Source organism: Taudactylus pleione, unplaced genomic scaffold (genome assembly GCF_031769625.1).
Source record: "Taudactylus pleione unplaced genomic scaffold, aTauple2 ptg000290l, whole genome shotgun sequence".
NCBI lineage: Eukaryota > Metazoa > Chordata > Amphibia > Anura > Myobatrachidae > Taudactylus > Taudactylus pleione.
Window position 1 is genome coordinate 4,094,579 of NW_028284692.1, and position 23,568 is coordinate 4,118,146.

Here is a 23,568-nt window from a genome sequence, read left to right on the forward strand (position 1 = left end):
CCCTTTATAGCATAATGCATTAATTTGATCAAGTCCAAGTCTTGGATCTTTGATGTGGGACATACTTTGACAGATAAACCTGCATGTGCAGTATATGGAACATTATATAAAAATATAAGACACTTTCGGTGTGGGGCTAACGATAGGCATCGGTATTTATCATTAGTCCCATGCTGGGATTTCACTGTCGGGAAGCCGGCGTTCGGCATTTTGACCGCCGGCTTCCTGACTACATACCATTCTTTATGTCTGCCTCACAATTCCTGTAGCTAACCAACAAGAAACGACCCCTGAACATAATATCCATTAGAATTATACAATTATGTATTTTTAATGCTTATCTTAACTTATATAGAATACATTATTAGAAAAGTCACTGCACTCAGAAATAAAGACGAGAATAATTCTTATCCAGTGATCAATATTGAAAAACAGTAAAATAGGGACTGCGAGTTTCCATGACTATGGGTATGATTCCACATGGAACGCAATTGCAACCGTGTGCACAGATTGGCTGATTGTTGTGTACTGCGCATGCGTATGCACCGTTCACACTGCGATTACGGATGCAGACAGGAAACCATCGCAGAGTGAGTGACAGGCCATGAGCGTTTGGGGTGGTGACGGGGAAGTGGTTGCAAAAATACTGGCGTGCCTTTCCATTTGAACGCCATTGCATGGGTGTGCATAAATTAGCCACTGCCTGAGTACTCACTGCGTGCGCCAAGACTTACAATTTCTGCGATGGGTCAGCCCTGCTGTAATGGTACGTGACGGGCCGATGTTCTTCGATGTTACCGAGGTATACGCAGGACTGTGATATATTATGGATGTGAGAAAGCAGCAGTGGGCATCTCTGTGATGGCTGAGCGGTGGCAGACATTAGCATATTTTCGCACCTGCATTCCGTATGATTACGCAGCTGCTGAATCAGGCCCTATATCTCTTCTTTACATGTTATAAAGACACATCATCATGAATACGACAAAATAATAACAAGAACCCTGAACAAAACCAACTAGCTGACAAACACCATCACATCTAATTGATCTTATACAAAGAGACAACACATCTTACATAGAACCCAATGCAGACATACAGAATTACACACTTCTATAAATGCAAACAGTGACTTCAAGTTATACAGAAAACAAAGACCCTTCTCTAGTGATTTGGAACTTCAACTATAGTCCACCTTACTTACATACTTACACTCGTCACTTGCAGCTCTGTCCTCTTCTGGTACATCAGCTATATAGACAAGTCATTCATGATTAACCAACATAGTTTCAAGCTCAGCACTCACCCCTTAGAGAAAATTCCTGAAAATTACTGATAAAAGTCATCAAATCGAGTAGGGAGTGGAAGCAGGTTTGCAAAATGAACAAGTATTTATTGTCATTTCAAAATCTTAAATAATAGAAACTTTCACACCAACAATTTCTCAAATGTCATTCATGATAAACATACCCTTATGCATTCCCTCCGCACTTGCATGCAAATATTTCACAGAAATTATTGTGAACACAAAAAGGGAACTTGCATAAAAACCTCTGATCTAACATCCTGATAAGTTTCACATACAGTACACGTCTCATCATATATTATTCACTCAGACACATAAACTGGTTAATACAGATCAGAGTTCATCAAGTACAAACACATACAGTTCCAATCCCCCTTCCTCAGCAACCCAGTGTACATACACACATACAGTATACATACACACTCACTCACTACCTCTATAAGGAAGAAGGAAGTACAGTTACAGTTACTTCTGAAGCCCCAACAAACGCATACACATCCTGACTCAGTCTCTCCTACACAACGTTATTACTTCTTTTAATTCTGTGTTTTCTCTCATCATCAGGTCACCTGTGGTTAGGCAGCTTATTCTGAAAACTTCCTCTGCTCTGCTGCCTGTGGCATTTTGTCATAGCTGTTCTCCTCCCTCACTAGGACACACCTGCAGTTCCCAGCCTTACCTGTCCTCCCCTTTTACCTGAATCTCAGGGACACCTGGTGTCAGTAACCGTGACACAGCATCTGTGCAAGGGCGTACAATGAGATATACTGTGTGTGTGGTATAGGGTGGAACATAGTGGGTATCACCTCTCACATACTCTAATCTAGAGGGCAGAGTAGCTGTCATTTACTGTTTTATGTCCATATAATGTGCATAAACAAACAAAATAATCTCTTCAGAGCTGCATAAATAAAATCATTAGCTCTGCCCTGTACTCATTGAGACTTTTTTTTATCCCTTTTGTGCCTCTAGGTACAAGTTGAAAGGAGGTGTTGGTACTGTTTGGACAGAGATTTTTTTCAAGGGGCGGGCTGACATGGCACTTGCCCGGGCCGCTGTGGCTTGGGGGTGCAGCCGCAGTCATCTTGCTTCCCTGTACTGGCCTGGGGCCAGGGGCGCAGTTGCACTTCCACATTCAGGGCCTGATTCAGAGCTGTCTCATATTTTGGGGATGTGCATGTGCAGCACCCATTCTGGTCATGTGCAGCACACATTCTGTGCATGTGCAGCACCCATTCTGTGCATGTGCAGAACGGGTCCTGCGATCTTGCTTGCAGATCCCCCAAGCCACAGCATGATTGATATGCCGCGGCATTTGGAGGGAGGAGTGGGGAAGAGGCTGGCCAGCATTCCCAGAAATGGGGCGGGGGCGTGTCACAAGTCACCTGGAACCGTCCAGGATGAGTAAGTCGCATCTTACACAGCCTGGCCAAAGAAGCAACCATCACGACCGATGGTTGCTATGGTTATCCGATGCAGCGTCTATGGACACTGCACTTGGATCGCAGATACAGCAAGGAGGTGTCTATTTCCTACAGACACCTGGTGCTGCATTTGCCAGTATTGCACATCCGCTTCCATTGTCCATCTCTGAATCAGGCCCTCAGTCACCCTCAGTCAGGCCCTTAGTCACCACTATGGCAACAGAAAGAGCAGCCAATAAAAAACAGGGGCAGAGTTACAGGGTACCACAGTCAGGGGCTGGCAGGCAACTTTTAGCCAGGGGGGCAAATGCATGCAGGCAGGCCTGGCAGAAGAGTAGCGTATAGCCAGGGTGCCTGAAGAACGTGTGTGCTACGGCCTCCCCCCCCTCAAGTGTTCCAGGGAGGAGGCGGGTCCATATGCGATTAATGCTTAGTAAAAATAAAGATTAGGGGCAGCCTCATCGTGGTGCCCATATGCAGAGACCCACTGTGCCCCAGGAGAGGACCCCCTTATGCAGGCCTCCAGTAGTGCCCCCAGTAGTGATCCCCCCTATGCAGTGCCCCTTATACAGTGCCCCCAGTAGTGGTCCCCCCCATGCAGTGCCCCTTGTGCCCCCAGTAGTAAGCCCCTTATATAGTGCCCCCAGTAGTGGTACCCCATATGCAGTGCCCCCAGTAGCAGTCCACCCCCCATGCAGTGCCCCCAATAGTGGTAACCCCTATGCAGTACCCCCAGTATTGCCCTTTTTATAGAGCCCCCAGCAGTGGTCCCTCGATGCAGTGCCCCCAGTGGCAGTCCCCTCCCCCCTATGCAGTGCCCCTAATAGTAGTCACCTCCCCCCTATGCAGTCCCCCTAGTAGTTGTCCTCTCCCCTTGTAGTGCCCCTAGTAGTAGTAGTCCCCCTTGTAGTGTCCCTAGTAGTAGTAGTCCCCCCAGTAGTAATCCCCCCTTGTAGTAGTAGTCCCCCCCTTGTAGTGCCCCCCTTGTAGTCCCCCAGTTGTAGTCCCCCCCTTGAAGTGCCCCCAGTAACAATCCCCAGTAGTGGTCTCCACCTTGCAGTGCCGCCAGTAGTGGTCCCCCCTTGTAGTGCCCCCCCTGTAGTCACCCCCTCTTGTAGTGCCCCCAGTAGTAGTCCCTCCCTCTTGTAGTGCCCCCAGTAGTGGTTCCCCCTTTGTAGTGTCCCCAGTAGTAGTAGTCCCGCCCCTTGTAGTGCCCCCAGTAGTAGTAGTCCCCCCTTGCAGTGCCTCCAGTAGTGGTTTCCCCCTTGTAGTGCCCCCAGTACTAGTAGTCCCCCCTCTTGTAGTGCCCCCAGTAGTATTCCCCCCCTTGTATTGCCCCCAGTAGTGGTAGTCCCCCCTTGCAGTGCCTCCAGTAGTGGTTCCCCCCTTGTAGTGTCCCCAGTAGTAGTAGTCCCCCCCTTGTAGTGCCCCCAGTAGTAGTAGTCCCCCCTTGTATTGCCCTCAGTAGTAGTAGTCCCCCCCTTGTATTGCCACCAGTAGTAGTAGTCCCCCCCTTGCAGTGCCTCCAGTAGTGGTTCCCCCTTTGTAGTGCCCCCAGTAGTGATCTCCCCCTTGTAGTGCTCACCCCTCCCCCAGTAGACACATGTAATAAAATAAAATAAAAAACCACTTACCTGAATCCCCGCTCCCGCCGTCGCCATCCACTCCTCCGTCTGTCCTTCACATGCCGGGCCGTTCTGCATTATGGGAGAGACGTCATGAATCATGAAGCCTCTCCCATTGCCCACTGCGGCTCCTGCAGTGGGTGCAGCAGCAGCTAATGAGAGTCTGACAGACTCTCATTGGCTGCTGATCAAAACAAATACACAGCTGCCGGAGCCGGTGGCTGTGTGGTTGTCACTTGTGTAGTGCTGACCGAACTCCATCCGGTCAGCGCTACACACGCGGTTCAGTCTGTGTCACAGTGACACAGACTGCTCATGGCCCGAGGCCCGCATGACGCTGCGGCCCGGGGGGCACATGGCACCCTGCCCCCCGGCCCAGCCAGCCACTGACCACAGTCCACCCTTTTCAATTCATCTTTTTTTACAAGCCCTCCCCCTTCTGCTCGTCCCCCATGTGTTCTGCATTTGTCTGGGAGAAGCCTCTGCCTGTAGCGCACTGGCAGCAACTGGGGATGGGCTGCTGTTGTGCTGGGATGTGTACAGTACCTGTGCCTTGATTGATGTGCCCCTTCTCCCAGACTGAGCTGCAACTGCACAGCAGGATTCACCAGTGATGATGTCACGCTGAACATGCTCTCTGTGGAGTTTATGTACAGTATCAAACAGTGAAAAGAATGGAGAAGTGGACCAATCACATGGCAATTGACACTTCCAATATATTCTGTCCTAAAAATTACTTTTTATTACAGGATAAAATATCATGACGACTATCTTTTACAAATAATATAGATTATCATTACAATGCAGTTAGATTCAATACACACAATAACACAGTGTTTACTTTATTTTTCAGGAACTCTTCACTCATCCACAATGACCCTAAATCCGTAACCTGTAACCCTTAAACTGGTAAGTATCTTTTTATGTAACAATAAATTTAGTGTGATAGAAGCACTGGAGAAGTGTGCAATGGCTTCTATATCTGTCCCAGATTCCTGTCTTATGTCTTTTAAAACTCTCAGGAGAAGTCTGTTGAAAAAGCAGACTAGAAATGTCAGCTTCTGTGAAAAGCCGGAATGGGTCCTGGGGGTGTGGATGTGAGGAGAGGGAGGGCTCCATCCACAGGCCACTCCAGGTGTTGGGCCTTTCAGCCTGGTAGCAGGCTCATTAGGGCTTGCACCTGGAAATGGCTGATTTATGCTGGGTTTAGTTAGGGTTGAGTGTCTCATATCTGGGAGAGCAAGCCCACAGGTTAGCTTGCTCTGAGACACTGTTGGCTACAAACCAGAAGGTACTGTGGACAGGAATTTATTTAGTGTTCTGTTAGTGAGGGAACTTACTTTCTAGTTAGTGCCGAGCCTGGCTAGGGTTTATTTTATGTTTTGTTTCTTTGATTATTTGATTATGTTTCTTTGATTGGCAGCACAGACAGTGTAATAGTTAGCATTACTGCCTCACAGCATTGAGGTCATGGGTTTGATTCCCACCACGGCCCTAACTGTGCGGAGTTTGTATATTCTCCCTGTGCTTGCGTGGGTTTCCTCCGGGTACTCCGGTTTCCTCCCACACTCCAAAAATATACTGGTAGGTTAATTGGCTCCCAACACAAATTAACCCTAGTGCGTGTGTGCGCATGTGATAGGGAATATAGAGTGTAAGCTCCACTGGGGCAGGGACTGATGTGAATGGTCAAATATTCTCTGTAAAGCACTGCGGAATATGTGTGCGCTATATAAATAACTGGTAATAAATAAATAAATTATTGATGTTGCACAATAAAAATTGGCGCCGACCAGCTTGTATGAAAATCCATGACTGGAGTGCTATTTCCTGGCTGCTGTGTGTAAGGAGGTGTCCATCTACCCCAGGAGAAGGACCCCCTACCCCGACCTTATCACATTAGGTATATGAAAAATATAACCTTTTCCAAACACAATATCATACACCACAATCTCTTACAGCATCTATTCTATTAAATCATAATACCTAAGGTTTTAGTCCAGACCTTTGTAATATTTAATCTTTCCTTAGTTAGAGTCTCTCTTACTATTAAGATTGACTTGAATAAGTTAGTATAGAGCACTATTCATTGCCTGGGATATGTAGAATGGGTTATAGATATAGGCCCTCATTCAGAGCCGCTCGTTAGCGGCAGTACGCTCGTTCCGAGCGATGTTTGCACATCTGCGCATGCGTACGCTTTTTAGTACGCATGCGCGAACCAGTCAGTGCGGCCGAAAATCGTTTGTTCGCTATATAGCGAGTGCCTGCTACTTTGAGTGACAGAATGAGGCGTATGTGGGTGGTAACAGGGGAAGGTGCTTGAAAATGGGGAGTGGAGATCCGAACGCAGGCGTGCTTAAAGGTCAAAGCGGGCGTTTTATGGGTGTGTATATTTAAAACAGCAGCGTCATTGACCACGTCACTGGGTTATTTTATAGCCAGAACTGCACGCAAATTTGTGGTAGCAAACACCAACCACAAGAATAGCGAGCAGTTCATACGCTGGTCGATGTACTCGATTAATCTAATAAATAGCGGACATGACGTAGGATGCGTGCGGCCAGGGGGCGTTTTTAACAAATAAACGAGCGTATGTTTTGCTCGTTCGTTCAGACTTAGAGGTGTGAACAGACTGCAATGTGCGTACGGATCATTTGAATAGCCACCCCTTGTTTTTAAACGAACGACCGCAAATAGCGTACGGCTCTGAATGAGGGCCATAGTGTACATTATTTATTCAATATCCTTTCTTGCTGCTCTCATCCTTTTCCATCTTATGGTCGCCTCTACTATAAATTACACTGAAATCCCTTTCATAGCAGTTTTGACAGTCTGACAGGATATAAATTATTGTGCAACACTAACTTGGAGGAATGTTTCACTGTAGCAGATAAGTATCTTTAAGGAGGATGGTTAAATGTAGCTATTCAGTTTTAGTCTCTCCTTGCAACTATTCCTGAGGAGATTCTGAGCTTATGGATACTTTAGTAAAGTTAATACATCTACTTGTTCAGTTACCTTGCTTAATCGGTAGCAGAGTCCTGTGTTAATGAAGACTATTTCTCTGAGCTCAAGGTTGCGAGTTACTATTATCCTCAGTACTTGCACTGTAAAGGTGTATCAGGTAAGTTCAGAGACCAATGGGAGACTGAGGTGTTGCAAACAAGTAAGCTTTTTATTCCAAATTTGAAAAGGCAGAGCCAGTGTAATGGCTTCTTACATAAGGTAAACACAATAAATCAGCTTACATGAGACAGTTCAAATGAGCAGAGTATGCACATAAAGACATGGGGCCTGATTCAGAGCCGCTCGTAAGCGGCCGCTCGTTCGCACTGAGCGATGTTCGCACAACTGAGCATGCGTACGGATTGTAATACGCATGCGCGAACCAGTCAGTGCGTCCAAAAATCGTTTGTTCGCAAAATAGCGAATGTCTGCTATTTTGAGTGACAGGAGGAGGCGTATGTGGGTGGTAACAGGGGAAGGTGCTTGAAAACGGGGAGTGGAGATCAGAACGCAGGCGTGCTTAAAGGTCAAAACGGGCGTTTTATGGGTGTGCATAATTAATCCAGCAGCGTCAGCGACCACGTCACTTGGTTTTTTTTTAGTCAGAACTACTCGCAAAATAGCGGTTGAAAAAACCAACCACAAGAATAGCGAGCAGTTCATACGCTGTTCGATGTACTCGATTAATCTAATAAATAGCGGACATGACGTATGATGCGAGCGGCCAGGGGGCGTATTTTTCAAAATTTCGACCGCAAGTTTTGCTCGTTCAGACTTAGAGGCGTGAACAGACCGCAAAGTGCGAACGGTTCATTTGAATAGCCAGCCCTTTTTTTAAACGAACGACCGCAAATAGCGAGCGGCTCTGAATCAGGCCCATGGTTCAGATTGTCCAGCATAGAGAGAGCTGCTGAAGGTGCAACCTCTCCCTCACATTTCCACTGACTAACTCAACTTACCAGGTTTTTATACCTTAGCTGGTCTTAATTGCAGGGCCGGATTAACAATGGGGCGGGTGGAGCTACAGCTCCAGGCCTCCCATTGAAAATAGGCCCACATACACTGGCTGCGGTGGAGACAGGAGAAAAAAAAGACTTTTTTTTTCCTGTCACCACCAGCCCAGCTAACTCTTCCCCCGGCCGCCTGCAGCTAAATTTATCCCTTTCTAGAACCCCTTGCCCACCTTCCATCCCTTCCCCTCGGCCGGCGGAGGGACCGGATGGCCGTAGCCCCACCCACCTCCGACCCGCCAAAACTCCGCCCCTGACTCATCCGAAGCTCCGCCCACTTACCCTCCTGCTCCCACCATCCTGTCACCTAGCTCAGGAATCAGGAAGGAAGGCAGCCCAGCAGGTCCATACTCCTGCTACAGGTCAGTGTAATGTCTGGCCCCAGTGTATGTGTGTGTGTATATATATATATATATATATAAATCCAAAGTCCAAGAAAAGACAATCCGCACACCTTTTCCAAATTCAAATAATTGTATTCATATCAAAGTAAATCCAGCACCCGATTGTATTTTGCTATATGTATGAGTGTGCATATTTGATACATTACATATATATATATATATATATATATATATATATATATGTATATATATATAAAGTATATATATATATTTGTGTGTATATATATACTATGTGTGTATATATATATATATATGTGAGAGTGTATGTATCTATGTGTATATATATATATATATATAGTGTATATATATATATATATATATACTGGGGCATATTTATAATGGATACAGGGTGTGCGGTGTACATGGGCCCCTGGGTCCAGGCGGGGCCCGCACCGCACACCCTGCACCCATATTATACTTATCACTCAGGAGTCCCACATCGGCGCCGGCGTCAGCACTGTAAAAAATGACTGGAAAAAGGCAGCCGTGGCCATTTTCCCGTTGTTTTGTGCATGCTCAGTACAGGGGAAATGGCAACCACAGCCATTTTCTTGGTGACCTGTGCATACACTATATACTCTGGGCACACTCTAGTGCCCAAAGTCTTATCAGTGCGGCACTGCGCTCAATGGGCTCGATTCAATTAAATGCGAAGTGAATAGCACCGGGAATGAGCTCCCGGCGCTATTCAATTCTGCACGCTGTTAGGTCGGGGAATGGCCATTCTCGCACCTTAAACAGGCTGTTCAGTTGCGAGAATGGGCATTCTCTGACTAAACTTCCCGGCGCGATGCTGTTTTCCTGGCAGTAAGGGCAGAAAACAGCATCGCATCTGGACTTTTGTCGGATTTCTGCTCACATCCTAGGAGGGATGCGAGAAGAGATCCTTAGTCGGACATAGCAGCATGATGAATTGAAATGCTCCAGGAGCTGATTCCCCGCGCTATTCACTTCGCGTTTAATAGAATTGAGCCCAATGTATATATATATATATATATATAAAAAGCACTAATCCACGGCACTCACCATTCCTTGTTTTGGGGTGCAACATGGTATGTGACCACATTGTTTAAATAGAAATCACAGGGGCTCTGCACTCACCATAATAACTAATAATAATAATAATAATAAACATAATAAACAGTGGGTTTTTGGTTCATGAATTGATCAATTCATGGTAACTGTCTCACATTTAAAAGCAAAGTTGCTGTGAGCTTTAAACCTTGATAGCATACCCTGAGTTTAACACTAATGTGATGGCTATGTCCATGTTATAATTCTGAGCAATAGAGTAGGGACTTGCAGTAAAGTGGGGTCCCGTGACGATGGGCTGCAAGCTTAAATGCATTGATCAATTCATGAACCAAAACTCCACTGTTTATTATGTTTATTATTATTATTATTAGTTATTATGGTGAGTGCAGAGCTCTTGTGATTTCTATATATATATATATATAAAATGAATATATAAAAATTGAAAGTGGTGTTTGGAGGGAAGGAGAGAGAGTGGCGGATTTCCAACAGTGGCCGCTCAGTTTTAAGGTAGGTGCCAGCAATACCTTCCATGGAACTAATCACACCCACATCACAGGACACACCCATATGTTTACCACACCTACACCACATTGGTCATGACCCCACATCACCAGTCACACTGCTGCGGCACTTGTCACACCCCCAACAGCGTCACACAATAGGCCCCTCATGAATTTCAGCTCCACGCCCATGTGGACGTTAATCTGGCACTGCTTAATTGAGGTAAGGGTGTGGTTCCTCCCTGGCTACAGGAGGTAAACCCTTTCTCAGAATGTGGGCGAGACCCACTCTGTCACAAAAGGACAGACCTGGTCTTTATCAACTCTGTTATGCACTAATTCCAGGACTCCTGATAATTACTGCAACCTATGGATTTAGTTATATGCTGCAGGAGAATATAATATAATAATAAGAATAGTTCAATGTCTCTGTGACTGACAGGGTTCATACACTGTGCATCTTTACTATCGGAAATGCGGCCCACGACTGACTACAAAGTGAGCAAGGAGTCTGTGTGATGACAATAATGATTGCACTGGGAAGGTTGACTAGTAGAAATCGTGGTTAAGAAGCTCTTGTTGGTAGTGTGTGTCAAACTCTCCTTACCCCTCCTGCACAGATCTCCAGTCCGCCTCCTGTGGTAATAGTTAATGGGACTTACTTGCAGCCCCTTCTAAGCTGCACCTTACAGGGCTGTCCATCACACCTCCGATAGACCTCCGAATGTTGAGGATAGCCCTCGGTGACTCCGCCTCATCCCCGTTCAACCCGGCAGCTCTGAGGTAAGAGTCAGTTAACGCAGGGAACCGTTACTCTCCTACTGCCTCGGGCACACTCCCTTCAACTGTGCATTGCGGAACCTTATATATCCTTCCCCAGGGCTGATTACGACCCGGCTTTGCTCCGGCCGCACTCACACACTGGGCTCTATACTTCCCAGCACCTTAAGCCCTTCTATGTCAACAGGGCTCTCCTCTAACAGCCAGTAGATGAGTCCCGGTCTCGAGTACTCCCTGTAGCTATCTTAGGGGTCTATTTACTAAGCAGTTTTAGGAGACAGAGTGAAAAGTGATAAGGTGCCAGCCAATCAGCTCCTAACTGCCATCTCACAGGCTGTGTTTGAAAAATGACAGTTGGGAGCTGAATCTTTGTGCTGTAGAAGAGTCTATTAGGTCCCTCTGGAGGGAAACTAGCTAGGAAGTATAGTAATACCAGTGCTATAAGTGCCAATACATCACAATAAACAGTCCAACATTAACTAAATGAATTACCATTTTTATCTATTTATTACAGTGTAAATACATAAATTATTATTAAATCCAACATACAAATATATATTTCTTCGGTGTACATACATGACATTTTCTGATATCATTTAATCGCACTGGGGTATCACAGTTGGTATGCCTGGAAACACAGCATATAGAAATGCGGGAAAGTGATGCTGTCCAGTAAAATGAACTCTGAAGTTTAAACTACACAGCTGGTTTCTGTTAAGGATTCTTATTGGGAAGGCCAGCAGTCAGTGGCCTGTGTGATTGAGACAGGCAAGTGGTGTCCATGATTGCTGGTACTGACAGACTGACTGCCATGGCAGCTATACATTTGTTTTTTTTAATGACTAAATCAGAGTAGTAGAGATAGGAGCAAGCTGTGTAACAGCCTTCCTCTCTAATACCACCTACACCCAAATATAACACACAATGTGATTCCACATGCTTGTGCATATGCTCACTCCCATATTCTACTACAGATACATGCAGTATACTACTGATTCTCAGATAATTTAAAACTCAGACTAGTACATCTGGTACATCTTCTCCACTTCCCAAATGACACACTTGCCCTCCAACCTCTGGTCAGCACCTCATCACCAGTCCCCTTAAATTCAAACACCTCTGAGTACTCTCTGGCTCTCCACCACTTATACAAGATCACCTTTGCTCAGCCCCCTCCATCTTTACTTATCACCACTTACTAATAACATTTGTTTCATGGCCCAAATAAAATGAGCACAAAGTCCATTCTCAGAATGTGGTCCAGATAGCTCCCAAGATAATTCAAACACGAATACAAATTAATCTGCTATAATGAGTCCCACATGGACAAATTGTGGCAGGAATGGAGAAGAATTGCAGAGCAAGAAGCAAATGGAAAGCTCTTGAGTGCTGCAATGACATGGAGCTGCTGGTTGCCTGTCCTAATGAGTCTTGTCATTAAAGCAGCTGTTTCCAACCCAACTGGAAAAAAGATGGACAAAGACCACCAGCCTACCAGAAAAAGTGATTTTACAAACAAACTGTATGATACACACATTCATACAGTCCAGCATGCAAAGAAGCAGTAACAGAACTTTTAACAAATCCATCGTGCCATAAGTATGAGGATAAACACATCAATAAAGCTTATTAGATAATGTATATCAAATAGAGGCAGATTCTTGTGTCAAATGAAGGAATCGTCTCCATTAAATTATAAAAAAGCAATATTTAATACGACATATATAAAAATATATATATAAAACAAAAACCATCACAAACCACAAGTACTAAATAAATACATACATTGCAATCAAAGTATATACTCTTATAATAAATATAACTCTTGGAACAGAAGACAAATGTCCTTGGATCATTGATTGTATCCCACATTAATTGTAGAAATATGTATAATATTGTGAAACAATAGTCAGTATTAATGAAGTTGGTATTAGTTAAAGCCAATGGAATTAGGAGCAATAGGCCAGATAGTATAAAAAAAAAAACACTTAGTATTTATTTAGCATATAGAACCAGTTAGGACCAGATTAAGGTTTATGGGGGCACCAGGACAACTAAATTGTGAGACCCCTACCAATAAAATTGTTAATATGATAGACTGGCGATGTTATTAAAAAGTTTAATTTATAAATACTCCCAGCATCACAAGTGTGTTGAACACACTGTAGTGCCCCCAGTTCACATTATGCCACACAGAAAACCAGTTCACATTATGCCACAGTGCTTTCATGCTGTGATGTTGCTATGTGTGGGTGCCCCCCAGTGTGTGGGGGCCCGTGGGTGACTGCCCCAGCTGCCCTGTTGTTCTGTCACTGGAAGCAGTGTCTCTTTTATAGATAGTAAGCACAGATACATTCAAAGAAAGGGCTCTATTTACTTTTATTTTTATTTCACACCCTTTTCACATTATTTTACATAAACTATACATTTTGCATAAATTTTGTAAAGGGCAATTGGAATAGAATTCATAAAATTCGACTCCAAACCTAATTATCACATATTTTTAGTAAGCAGATCGCATTTCCCATCATTGTAATGTGAAATGTGATCTGGCCATATTTACTCAAATGAAAACATAACAGGGGAAGCCCTGTGATAATAACGCCACCTTCAGATGGCGTCATCCAGGGTTTCCCCCAGTTCCCCGACTCCTGCTCTGCTCTAACAGGCAGAGCAGAGCCAGGAGCCAAGCCCCAGTGATCAACTGTGTGGGCTAAAGATTGCAGAGGGGATTCGTAGCAACAGAGCTTTATCGCAAGTTCTGTCCCTGCAAGGGATTTTTAATAAATCCCTGTTATATTTTCTAAATTCACAATTCGAATTTAGGCGAAAATATTACACTACAACCGCATTTTAAATGCGGATTGTAGTAAATAGGGCCCTTAGAAACAGTCTTTACTAAATGATTTGGCTATTTACAGCAATGGATGATCACTGTACTGATAGTCTTTGTATGTTTGAACGATCGATTAGGGAGGTTTCTTACCAGAAATTCTGTAGCTTGTACAGGATCCTTGGTAAGATATAGACTCCTCTGTGGTATTGGTATTCTCTTTTAATTGTTTTGCAATTAGCTCTTTCAGGAATAAAAATCTATAAAAGGGATAGTGCCACACCACTTATGAATTAAGAAACACATTTTAGGGCCGCCTGGCAACAGGGAATATGGGGATCCTCTAGTCCCCGATGGAAATAATCAATATAAGAAATCCTTCCTACAGGGCAAATTGTCCCAAAAAAGAAGAGATAGAAAATGTAGGGGAATATATATCACATCTTGGAGTGAGATAAAGTTAGAAGATGCTGATAGCAACCATCAGCCTCTAACTGTTATATTTCTTGAACAGCCTTTAAAATGACCTTTAGAAACTGATTGGTTGGTACTTTATCTCTCTACAATTTACCTCTTTTCAAGATTTGACAAATCTCCCCCACAGTGTAATACATTCACAGTAGGATTACTGTGTGTACCAATGGAATACTGCTCACTTGGAATAGGCGAGGGTTAACACTTTGCAGGAAACGCCTTCCTTCTAGGCCTTTAAACAATAATCTAGTCAAACAACTAGACAAAGTGAAGTAGTTGTACTGCAGAGATAACCTTTCTTCTGACCTTTAAGTGATTATGTAAAGATTCCTTCAATACATTGGTTAATAAAAACAGAATTCTAAATAGTGTTGTATGTTCCAATAACATTGTAAATACACAGCCCAATACAATAAGATCACCTGGATTAGCAGAAGGTTTTAGCAGTGTATAAATCACCTTCCTGCTGGGCCTTGAACCTGTCACTCCATAATTTTCTTTATACCAAACTGCAAACAGATCTCTCCTCAGACCTGAGTAAGTTAAAATATATCTTTAATAACAAAGAGACTCAAAATGGTGTGTAATATGTAAAAAATCAATATGGAGGTCGCCCTAATATTCAGAGGTACTATCAAGCTAGTCTCCTCAATAAAATCTTAGAATGGTCTAGACTAGACTCGATGAAGCAGTGGATCGGAATCGAGGACCTGGCTGTGTCGGTATCCATTTGCATAGCCCCACGGCTTCCTAACCTCCCCAACATCTCCCATCCCACCATCGGACCTAATCTTTTATGTTGGAAGTCCCTTAGAAAGTCTCCCTCCATCTCCTCAATGGATTCCTCTCATATGTTATTTCTAGAAAATGATCGCTTCCCCCCGGCTGTTAACATTAAAACTTTCTCACTTTGGTTTGAGGTGGGGCTCCATTGGGTTAGACAGCTGGTAAGTGATGGTTTGTGACAAGTGAAACTGTCCTATGGGTGAGAAATGGAGATATTTGCAGGTTCACCATTTCCTCCAATCTCTAGGTACTACTGGCTCTAGTGCCCCAACTCACACTATCTCCCTCCTATATAATATCTTGTCGGTAGATGCCAGTTTGTCAGTTTTTTCACAGTTCACTAAAACCTGGGAGAAGAGAGATTGGTTAGAATTTGGGAGAAGACAAGCGTGTAAAGATATTTTGCTTAGCTCACACTAGTTTCCCTAGTGCCTGTGTGGTGGAGACTCACTTCAAGCAGCTGCCCTGATGGTACAGGTGCCCAGAAACTCTTAGTAAGATGGGTATTGGTGTACCCAGCAGTTGCTGGCGATGTTCTAATGGCCCTGGTTCCCCGTTTCATATTTGGTGGAAATGCCAGAGCCTTCATCCCTTCTATCCTCTATTTTTTTCTTCTCCCCCTTATCTCTGTCTTTTCCCTCTCTTCTTGGTCACATGTTCCTCCTTCTCACATCTCCTCTTCTCTTTTCCCTCATTTCCTTTTTTCTTCTTTTTCTTCTCACTCTTTAATTCTCTATACCTCTGAGATTGTGTTGTTTATCAATTCTGGATTTAATTATTATTATCCGCACTCCTAATATTTGTGTTACCATTGCCAATAATCGTCCCTGCCACAGTATTTTACAGTCATATGGGTAGAGGATAATTTTAGTCCCCAATCATTTAAAAAGTTGACTGCTATGGCTTTAGCTTTTCCTAATACCCAATTATAATAGTATATATCTAATAGCCGACAGCCAAGCTTTTCCCAGTTTATGACTTGGGCTCAGGTGCCACGTGTGGGATCGGTTAACCCTAAAATTTGCACCTTGCTTATATAATGTTATATGTATTTACAGTACATATGGGTGAGTCTACTACCCCATTCTGGGGGTTGGATATGAAATGCCGATGGCCAGGAAGCCATCTGACTAAATACCGATGCCGCAGGCCAAACACTGAAGATCCCAACTGGGGCTGGTAAGTACCCTAACCCTCCCCTCTCCCCCACCTAACCCTAACCCTCCCTTAGTGGTGCCTAACCCTAACCTCCCTCCGGTGGTGGCCAACCCCAACCTCCCCTCGGGGATGCCTAAACCTGACACCCCTCCCCGCAGCCTAAACCTAACCTCCCGGGGTGGCGCCTAACCCCAACGGTGCCTTTCCCAAACCCCCCCTCCCCGCACCCTAAACCTAACCCTCCTGGGGTGGTGCATATCCCTAAGTCCCCCCAGGGACTTTGGTCCCTAAACCAAACCTCCCCCCGTGGCTAAGCGCTAACAGCGCCCGGCTTACCTTCGTTTGGGAAGCCGTCTGTCTAGATTCCGGGGTCGGGATTTAGACGGGCATCGGGATTTCAACGCCTGTCTCTAGTCCGGCATCGGAAATTAGAAGCCGGGATTTAGTCAGACGGCTTCCCGACCCTCTGCATTTTGACAGCATTCCCATTCTGGTCTCTCTTGTTACCTCTCGTTCAGTTTTCCCCTTTTTGTTTTGTCCTGTGTCCCATCATACCTAAGATCTTTAGACAGAGTGAAAGAGGATTTCCACCAAAACTACATATTTTAATGTTATAACAAAAACAGAAAATAAATAAACCGACTCTTGATTAATCATATATTACAAATGGTACCAGCTGCATGGTAATATAAATGCCTTATATGGATACAACACAAAAGTCAGTTGTCAACACTTGTACATACCAATGCAAATTTGTGTGGGTATCTAGGAAATTGAAAGCATGGGCTATGAACAGGTGTTGGAGCAGCTGAGGTGAACCACGTCCATTTACTAGTTATAGTTAGTACATATTTTGATTGGGTTCGATATCTTGTGACGATGGTTAGCATGTGAACATCCATAATAAGTATGTCTCTAACCCTAATTCTAATGCTAAACCTAATGTGGGGATTTCGCAAAATGTCGGCATCTCACTTACGATGTCGACGTGTTAGATATCGACATTTCAACAATGTTGACATAACTGTCAAAAATTATAAATGTCTACATGCTGACCGCATCCTGTTCTGATATATTTGTAGGCTTGCTACAGCAGCTATATACATACAAATTTACATTGGAAATCACAAGCGCTGACAACTGCCTTTTATATTTAATGTTAAACCTCAATCACTCATCTAGCAGAATGGAAGTAGTCTGATGTTGGAGTCACAGGATACACTCACACATCCCCAGAGCCGTAACTAGAGTTTTTGGTGCCCTGTGCCAGAGAGAGCATTGGGCCTCCCCACATTTTTTAAATAGGGACATAAGAGTACACCTGAAAAAGTGCAATGGCTTCATGGGGAAGGGCCAGGGAAAAGATTAGGGAGGCCAGGAGATGCTGGGGATAAAAGAAGAGGAAGCTACAAGTGAGAATGATAAACAGGAAACCTGACAGGCCCAAACAGCGCCCCCTGCCCTGCAGTGCCCTGTGCCATGGCACTGGTCGCACCACCCTAGCTACTGCCCTGCACACCCCCACACTGCTGGTGTTTTTATAAGAGCTATTTCTCTAGCCTTATCTGGCGGTAGAAATTTGAAATTCAACACTTACGTCATTTCTCAAGTTAGTACTAAAGGAATGGTTTCAGCAGCCTTCCAAATTATGCCATACTTTAACTGTCAGCAGTCAATCATCATATGCTGCTGACTAGGGTTGGATGTCTGTTATGAAATCAAACGATATCTCTTCAAAAATAATAACCTATAAAATTTGTCTTTTAATTTGTCTGTAAACTAGCATTGAATTGTAAGTACTGCCTGTCCTCTCCTAAAACTTCCCAAGCTTGGGCCCGAATGCTGAATTATTTAATTTGTGTGCAATTTGGATGTCCAGTAAAAGAGAGCTTGTCATTCAGTGGTCAGCCTAAATGTCTGAACAACATGGGTCCATCAGTTTGGTTCCCAATGGCAGCACACAAAGATTGTAGTCATCAAACAATACTTATTTTCCTCCTTGAAGGATAACAAGCCAGTAGTGGGTTATCAGTGGAAGCACCACATGCTTAGCATTCAGGTCACTTTAGTTTAAAACATTAAAATGTTCCAATTAGATTCTTTATTTTCTGCAAATAGGATGTTTGTAACAGTCTATTATTTTAATTTACTAATAAACGAGAGTGCAGATGTTTGCACAGACACTTTTGTGCAGGCTGAATCAGTTGACCGTTTATGTAATTGTGAGGAAACCAGGAAAATATGTTGATTCAAGGCCAGATTAACAAGGGGTCCAGATTATTGATAGGCTGGTAACAGCACAGTAGTTACCCACCATGGTGACTTTACCAAAGGGTACTGGCAAGTGCCATTGACTGACAAGACAAAAGAAGTCAGATTTTCTGCACCAAAGCATCTGTTTCAGTACAAAATTTTGTAAATTAGGTTATATGGGGCACCCACCACCTTTCACAGGATGATGGATAAACTTTTAAGGCCTCATAGACAGTTTTCTGCTGTTTAACTAGATGATGTTGTCATCTATAGTCTTGATTGGTAGCTTTGCTTACCCAGGGATATAAGCAGTGTTGGATCCATCCATAAGGCAGAATTGGCAGCCAACCCAAAAAAGTGTTGCTTAGGGATGGAAGAGATGAAGTATCTTGGATACACCATAGGCAGAGGTTTGATAAAGCCCCAACTTAAGGCAATACAAATGTGTCCACAATCCCTAAATAAGAAGCAGATGAGAACTTTCTTAGGGATCACAGGGTATTATTGAAGATTTATACCAAATTATGCCACCATTGCTGTCCCTTTGATTGACCTTACCAAGGGTAAATAGTCAGTTATGGTTAAATGGATTCCTGAGGCAGAAAAGGCTTTTCAGACATTGAAGGGAACGTTGTGCACCCAACCAGTTTTGATGACACCTGACTTTAAAAATGAATTTGTCGTGCAGACAGATGCATCAGATGTAGAGATAGGTGCTGTGTTGTCTGAAAGCAAAGATGGGGAAGAGCATCATGTTATTTTATTAGGAAATTCATTATACATGAGAGATATAATGCCACTGTTGAAAAAGAAGCATTGACAATTAAGTGGGCATTAGAAACACTAAGGTTCTACCTTTTGGGGTGAAAATTTAGGTTGATTATAGATCATGCTCCATTGAAGTGGATGGCTGAGAATAAAGAGACCAATGGGAAAATAACTAGATTGTTCTTGGCATTGCAAGATTTATCAGCTTCAGTAGAGCATAGAAGCCAACTGGCCAACACAGATGCTATGTCCCGTTTTTTGCTTAGGGGTTACAGGTATTCCATCCCTAAGGTCGAAACAGGAGAAGGATATGTGACAAAAAACACTGAAAAGGTTTTAAAGTGAGTGGGCAATAAGCGGCCCCCCAGTTGTTGTAGAACTACACATCCCAGCAAGCCCTTCCAGGTTTGCTATTTGACCATGCTAATACTGTGGCAGGGCATGCTGGATGTGTAGCTCAACAGCAACAGGAGGGCCGCTTATTGCCCACCCCTGTTATAAAGTGCAGATATATATGCGGCAGGATTTTAGCTTCTGTCTGGTAGTCAGAAGCTAATTGGCAGCCTTGATTGCTAGACCACCTGTGAGAGGCTGATAAAGGGTGTGTCAATCTCTGTAGTCAGTCTCTCACTGCTTGGGGGAAAAGACAGATGCCTGTTGAGAGATATTGTGATTACTGAATGTTTTGTTTAGTTAGAACTGGACAGGCCAGGATTTACTTTTATATTTTGTTTATTTTAGAGACGCCAATAAAACTAGTAGCGGATACTTGTACCAAGGCCCTGGACTGATGTACTACAACTTGGCTGCTGCATGACAAGTGCAACCATTTACCTCAGGAGATGTTACCCCTATCCTGATCTTCCCTAAAAAAAAATTATATATATATATATATATATATATATCTCAAAACTTTATCATTATGCACCCCGGACGTGAACCCCTTAGTGTTAGGGACTGCTAGTGACAGAGAAGCCGTGACGTGGCCTAGCAACTTCCCATGTATTTGCAAATGCATGCAACTAATATCTCTGAATTTCTTTTACCATATAGTCTTCATATATTGTTACAAGTATAATTCAGTGTGCTGAGGAACAATAGGGGGTTAACCCCCCCCTTTTTCTTTGGTATGACCCCTCCCTTTCATGCACCTGAAAAGTACTGCTAGATTGATTGAGCAGCTGCCATTTTTTGTTTGTTGTCATGAGATGCATGAATGAGCCAGCATTAGCAGGGCATGCTGGTTCTAGTAGTGCTAGTTGCAGTTCCCAGGGGTGACTCCCAGGTAAGCTGGCTCTCAATTTGGATGCATTTATGTATGTGCCTTTATTATGAGGCCTTACATTTGACAATATGTATATGTGCCTTTATCATGAGGCCTTATAATTGGCATATATTACATTTGGGGGAGCGTTTGGGCGTAGGGCCCCTGAGGCTGCTCTGGCTGGGCCTCCTCAGGGCATCACCACTTAATACAGATAGTTACTTTTGCACATCACCTTTTATGTTTGTTTTTTTATTCATGCAATTTTCTCACATATATTTTAACCCATTTTTCAACACTTACTAACTACTCGCACACATCTATACTTTACACTGCACTGTCACTCTTTTTCCATTTTTCATTTGATGCCCTGGGGGAATCCTGGGCTGGACATTTTTTGGGGTGCTCTGCGCCCCAGACATGAACCCCTTAGTGTTAGGGCAAGCTAGTGACAGAGAAGCCTCCCATGTATTTGCAAATGCATGCAACTAATATCTCTGAATTTCTATTACCTTACAGTCTTCATATATTGTTGCAAGTATAATTCAGTGTGCTGAGGGTCAAAGGGGGTTAACCCCCCCTTTTACTACTGGGAACTCACAGGGACATCGGTTGTGGTAACCGCTGTCTCCGCGAGGTATATCCCCGGCATTTAGGAGCAGTCTTTCACTGAAGTGAGAGACTTCCCCAGAGGAAGCTGACACTGTGAATGTGCACAGCGTCAGTTTCAGGGACTGGCCGGAGGCTGTGGAGGAGATCGAAAGATCTCTCTCCTCCACTGGGTGCCACCATAGGCAAACAGTAGTTTACACCATCTGAAAATGGTGTACACAACCGGTGCTAAACTCTGAAAAGTTTTGCTTTTTGGAGTTTAGTACATAGGGGTCAGACAGTAATCCCCATTGATAATAATGGGGACTGCGATCTGAAGTGCTAATTAGCACTTTACCGGAGATTTCTGTGAAATCTCATGCATTGTGCCATTAGTACACAGGATTGATACATAAAATTATGCAGAAACTGCAGTTTCTGCATAATTGTATGTAAAAAACAGCTTGATACATAGGCCTCTTAGTGCTATTCAATTAATTCCCATGACTGGTCCTGAGGCTGCATTTATCTGCTTTAAGTAGGAGCTTTGGGGTTGGTCGCCAGTGTCGGTTTCGATACAGTTAGCGCAGGAGAAGCTGATTAATGCGGCTAATCCCGTGGCATTCTTGCTGAAAATAGTGCCCGCTGCACAAATTAATTGAATAGCTCCTGGGCACTAAGGGCCCATTTATGACTGAATATTTGAGTTATATTCCCCTAAAATACCCGCTTTCAGGGGTTTATCTCAAATATTAAGTTTCCCCCCGAATGTATTAAGGAGGGACCTCCGCAGGTACCTGCTGCGATCCCTCCATTCCCGCTGGCAGCCGCTTCTCCCAAAGGTTTCAATGGGGGATGCGATGCTGCCAGATTTACCAGTATGCAATGCATTCCCGATATTGGCCCACTCAGCTAACGGCATTTGAAGATGACATTAGTCGCTGTAGCCTATGGGCTACACCCCGCATAATTAGGCAGCCGCACATGTGCAGTCAGCAGGATTGTGCGTGAGCCGCAGCCCCGGCACTGGCCGGCACATCTCCGAGCACATCGCAGGGACGGGCTCCTTTTGGAGCCTGTGTCCCTGCATGTGCCGGATGATACATCCAGATGATATGTTCGCATATTGCAATGCAATCATGTACTGACATGCCCAGATCCTATTGCAAGTGCGATCATTAATAAATGGGGGCCTGAGCCTGCTAGCTAAATTCCTGCGTCACATTTGGAATAGCCCCCATATAGTCATTATGACAGTGTACAAAAATAAACTGGTATGTAATAGGGTAGGATTACAGTAAATACACACACATGTATATCAGTCAGCATATATGGCCACTCTTATTACACACAGCAACAGTTAACAGATATGAATTTCCTATGACAGGGTTGTGTAACGCAAGGTATAAGAAAACAGATATGTGGAGTATAAGATGTGTAAGTGGGTATAAAGAAGGTCTGTCATTTCAAATGAATTTTCCAGTAAACTGCAAGTTTATACAAAGTGTAATGATTCAGTCTACTAGTGCATATGTCTGCCACGTATTGACCTTTTCTTCAGTGTGGCTCACCTGTCCTTTTCACCCTCTCATTTTCCTCTGTCCCACCAGTCAGGAGATAGGGGCAGCATGTACAGCAGATCCTGTAACAGAGAAAGAATTCAGCTCAGAGCCAGGAGTAGGAAAGGGTGGAGACTCCAGTGAGTAAAAGTAGAGAGAAGGAGGAAAACAGGATTAGGAGGAGTGTGTGTAACTAAATGGAGGGGGAATGGGTTAACGGACGGAGTAATAGGAGAATGGAATGAGGAATGTAAATCTAGTAAAAAAAGTGCAGCAAAGTGAAGATTATAGTTAATGCCCACAGGGAAATAGGTGCTTATAGGAACTAGCAATGAAGCGATCCAAAAGTTGTTATAGGAAGAACAAGACTGGCATTGCTTCACACCGGACAGACAAACACGTTAGACCCCAAGGAGCTATTGCACAAAACAAATGAAACTAAGACAATCACAAGTTTATTTGAAACCTAAGGTGCTATTGGCGGATTTGTGGTGGAGACATTTCAGTTTTGCTTCAAATGAGCACTGAGCAACTGTGTTGCTGTTCTGTTATACATGTAGGTGCAGAGTATGCATTTTTTATAATGTATTCATGCTTATACTTATATGTGAGACTCACATTTTGTTTTAAACTACTGTAGGTCATCTATATAATATAAATATTGCTGACTGTATAAATGCGACTTGTCCGGCACAAGTCTGACATATTTGGCGATTTATACATTATAGCAGATTCCCTTTCATATATCTATTAACCAGTTCTAAAGTTTGTACCATTTCTAAAACATTG

At 43.8% G+C, this 23,568-nt stretch overlaps 1 protein-coding gene across 4 annotated transcripts in view; it reads right to left on the reverse strand.

Annotated features, from left to right (window-relative positions):
• The window catches only part of SLC16A5 (solute carrier family 16 member 5), a 35,856-nt gene extending 12,997 nt beyond the window's left edge, over positions 1–22,859 (reverse strand). Inside the window, exon 1 of one of the 4 annotated variants that reach the window (XM_088482693.1) lies at positions 22,792–22,859. The gene's annotated coding sequence lies outside the window, so the exon portion shown is untranslated. Of the gene's footprint in view, positions 1–1,212; positions 1,257–1,875; positions 1,908–19,155; positions 19,179–22,791 lie in introns of those variants that run through there. The other 3 variants (XM_088482696.1, XM_088482694.1, XM_088482695.1) reach the window with 3 other exon arrangements.
• Positions 22,860–23,568: the final 709 nt, after the last annotated feature.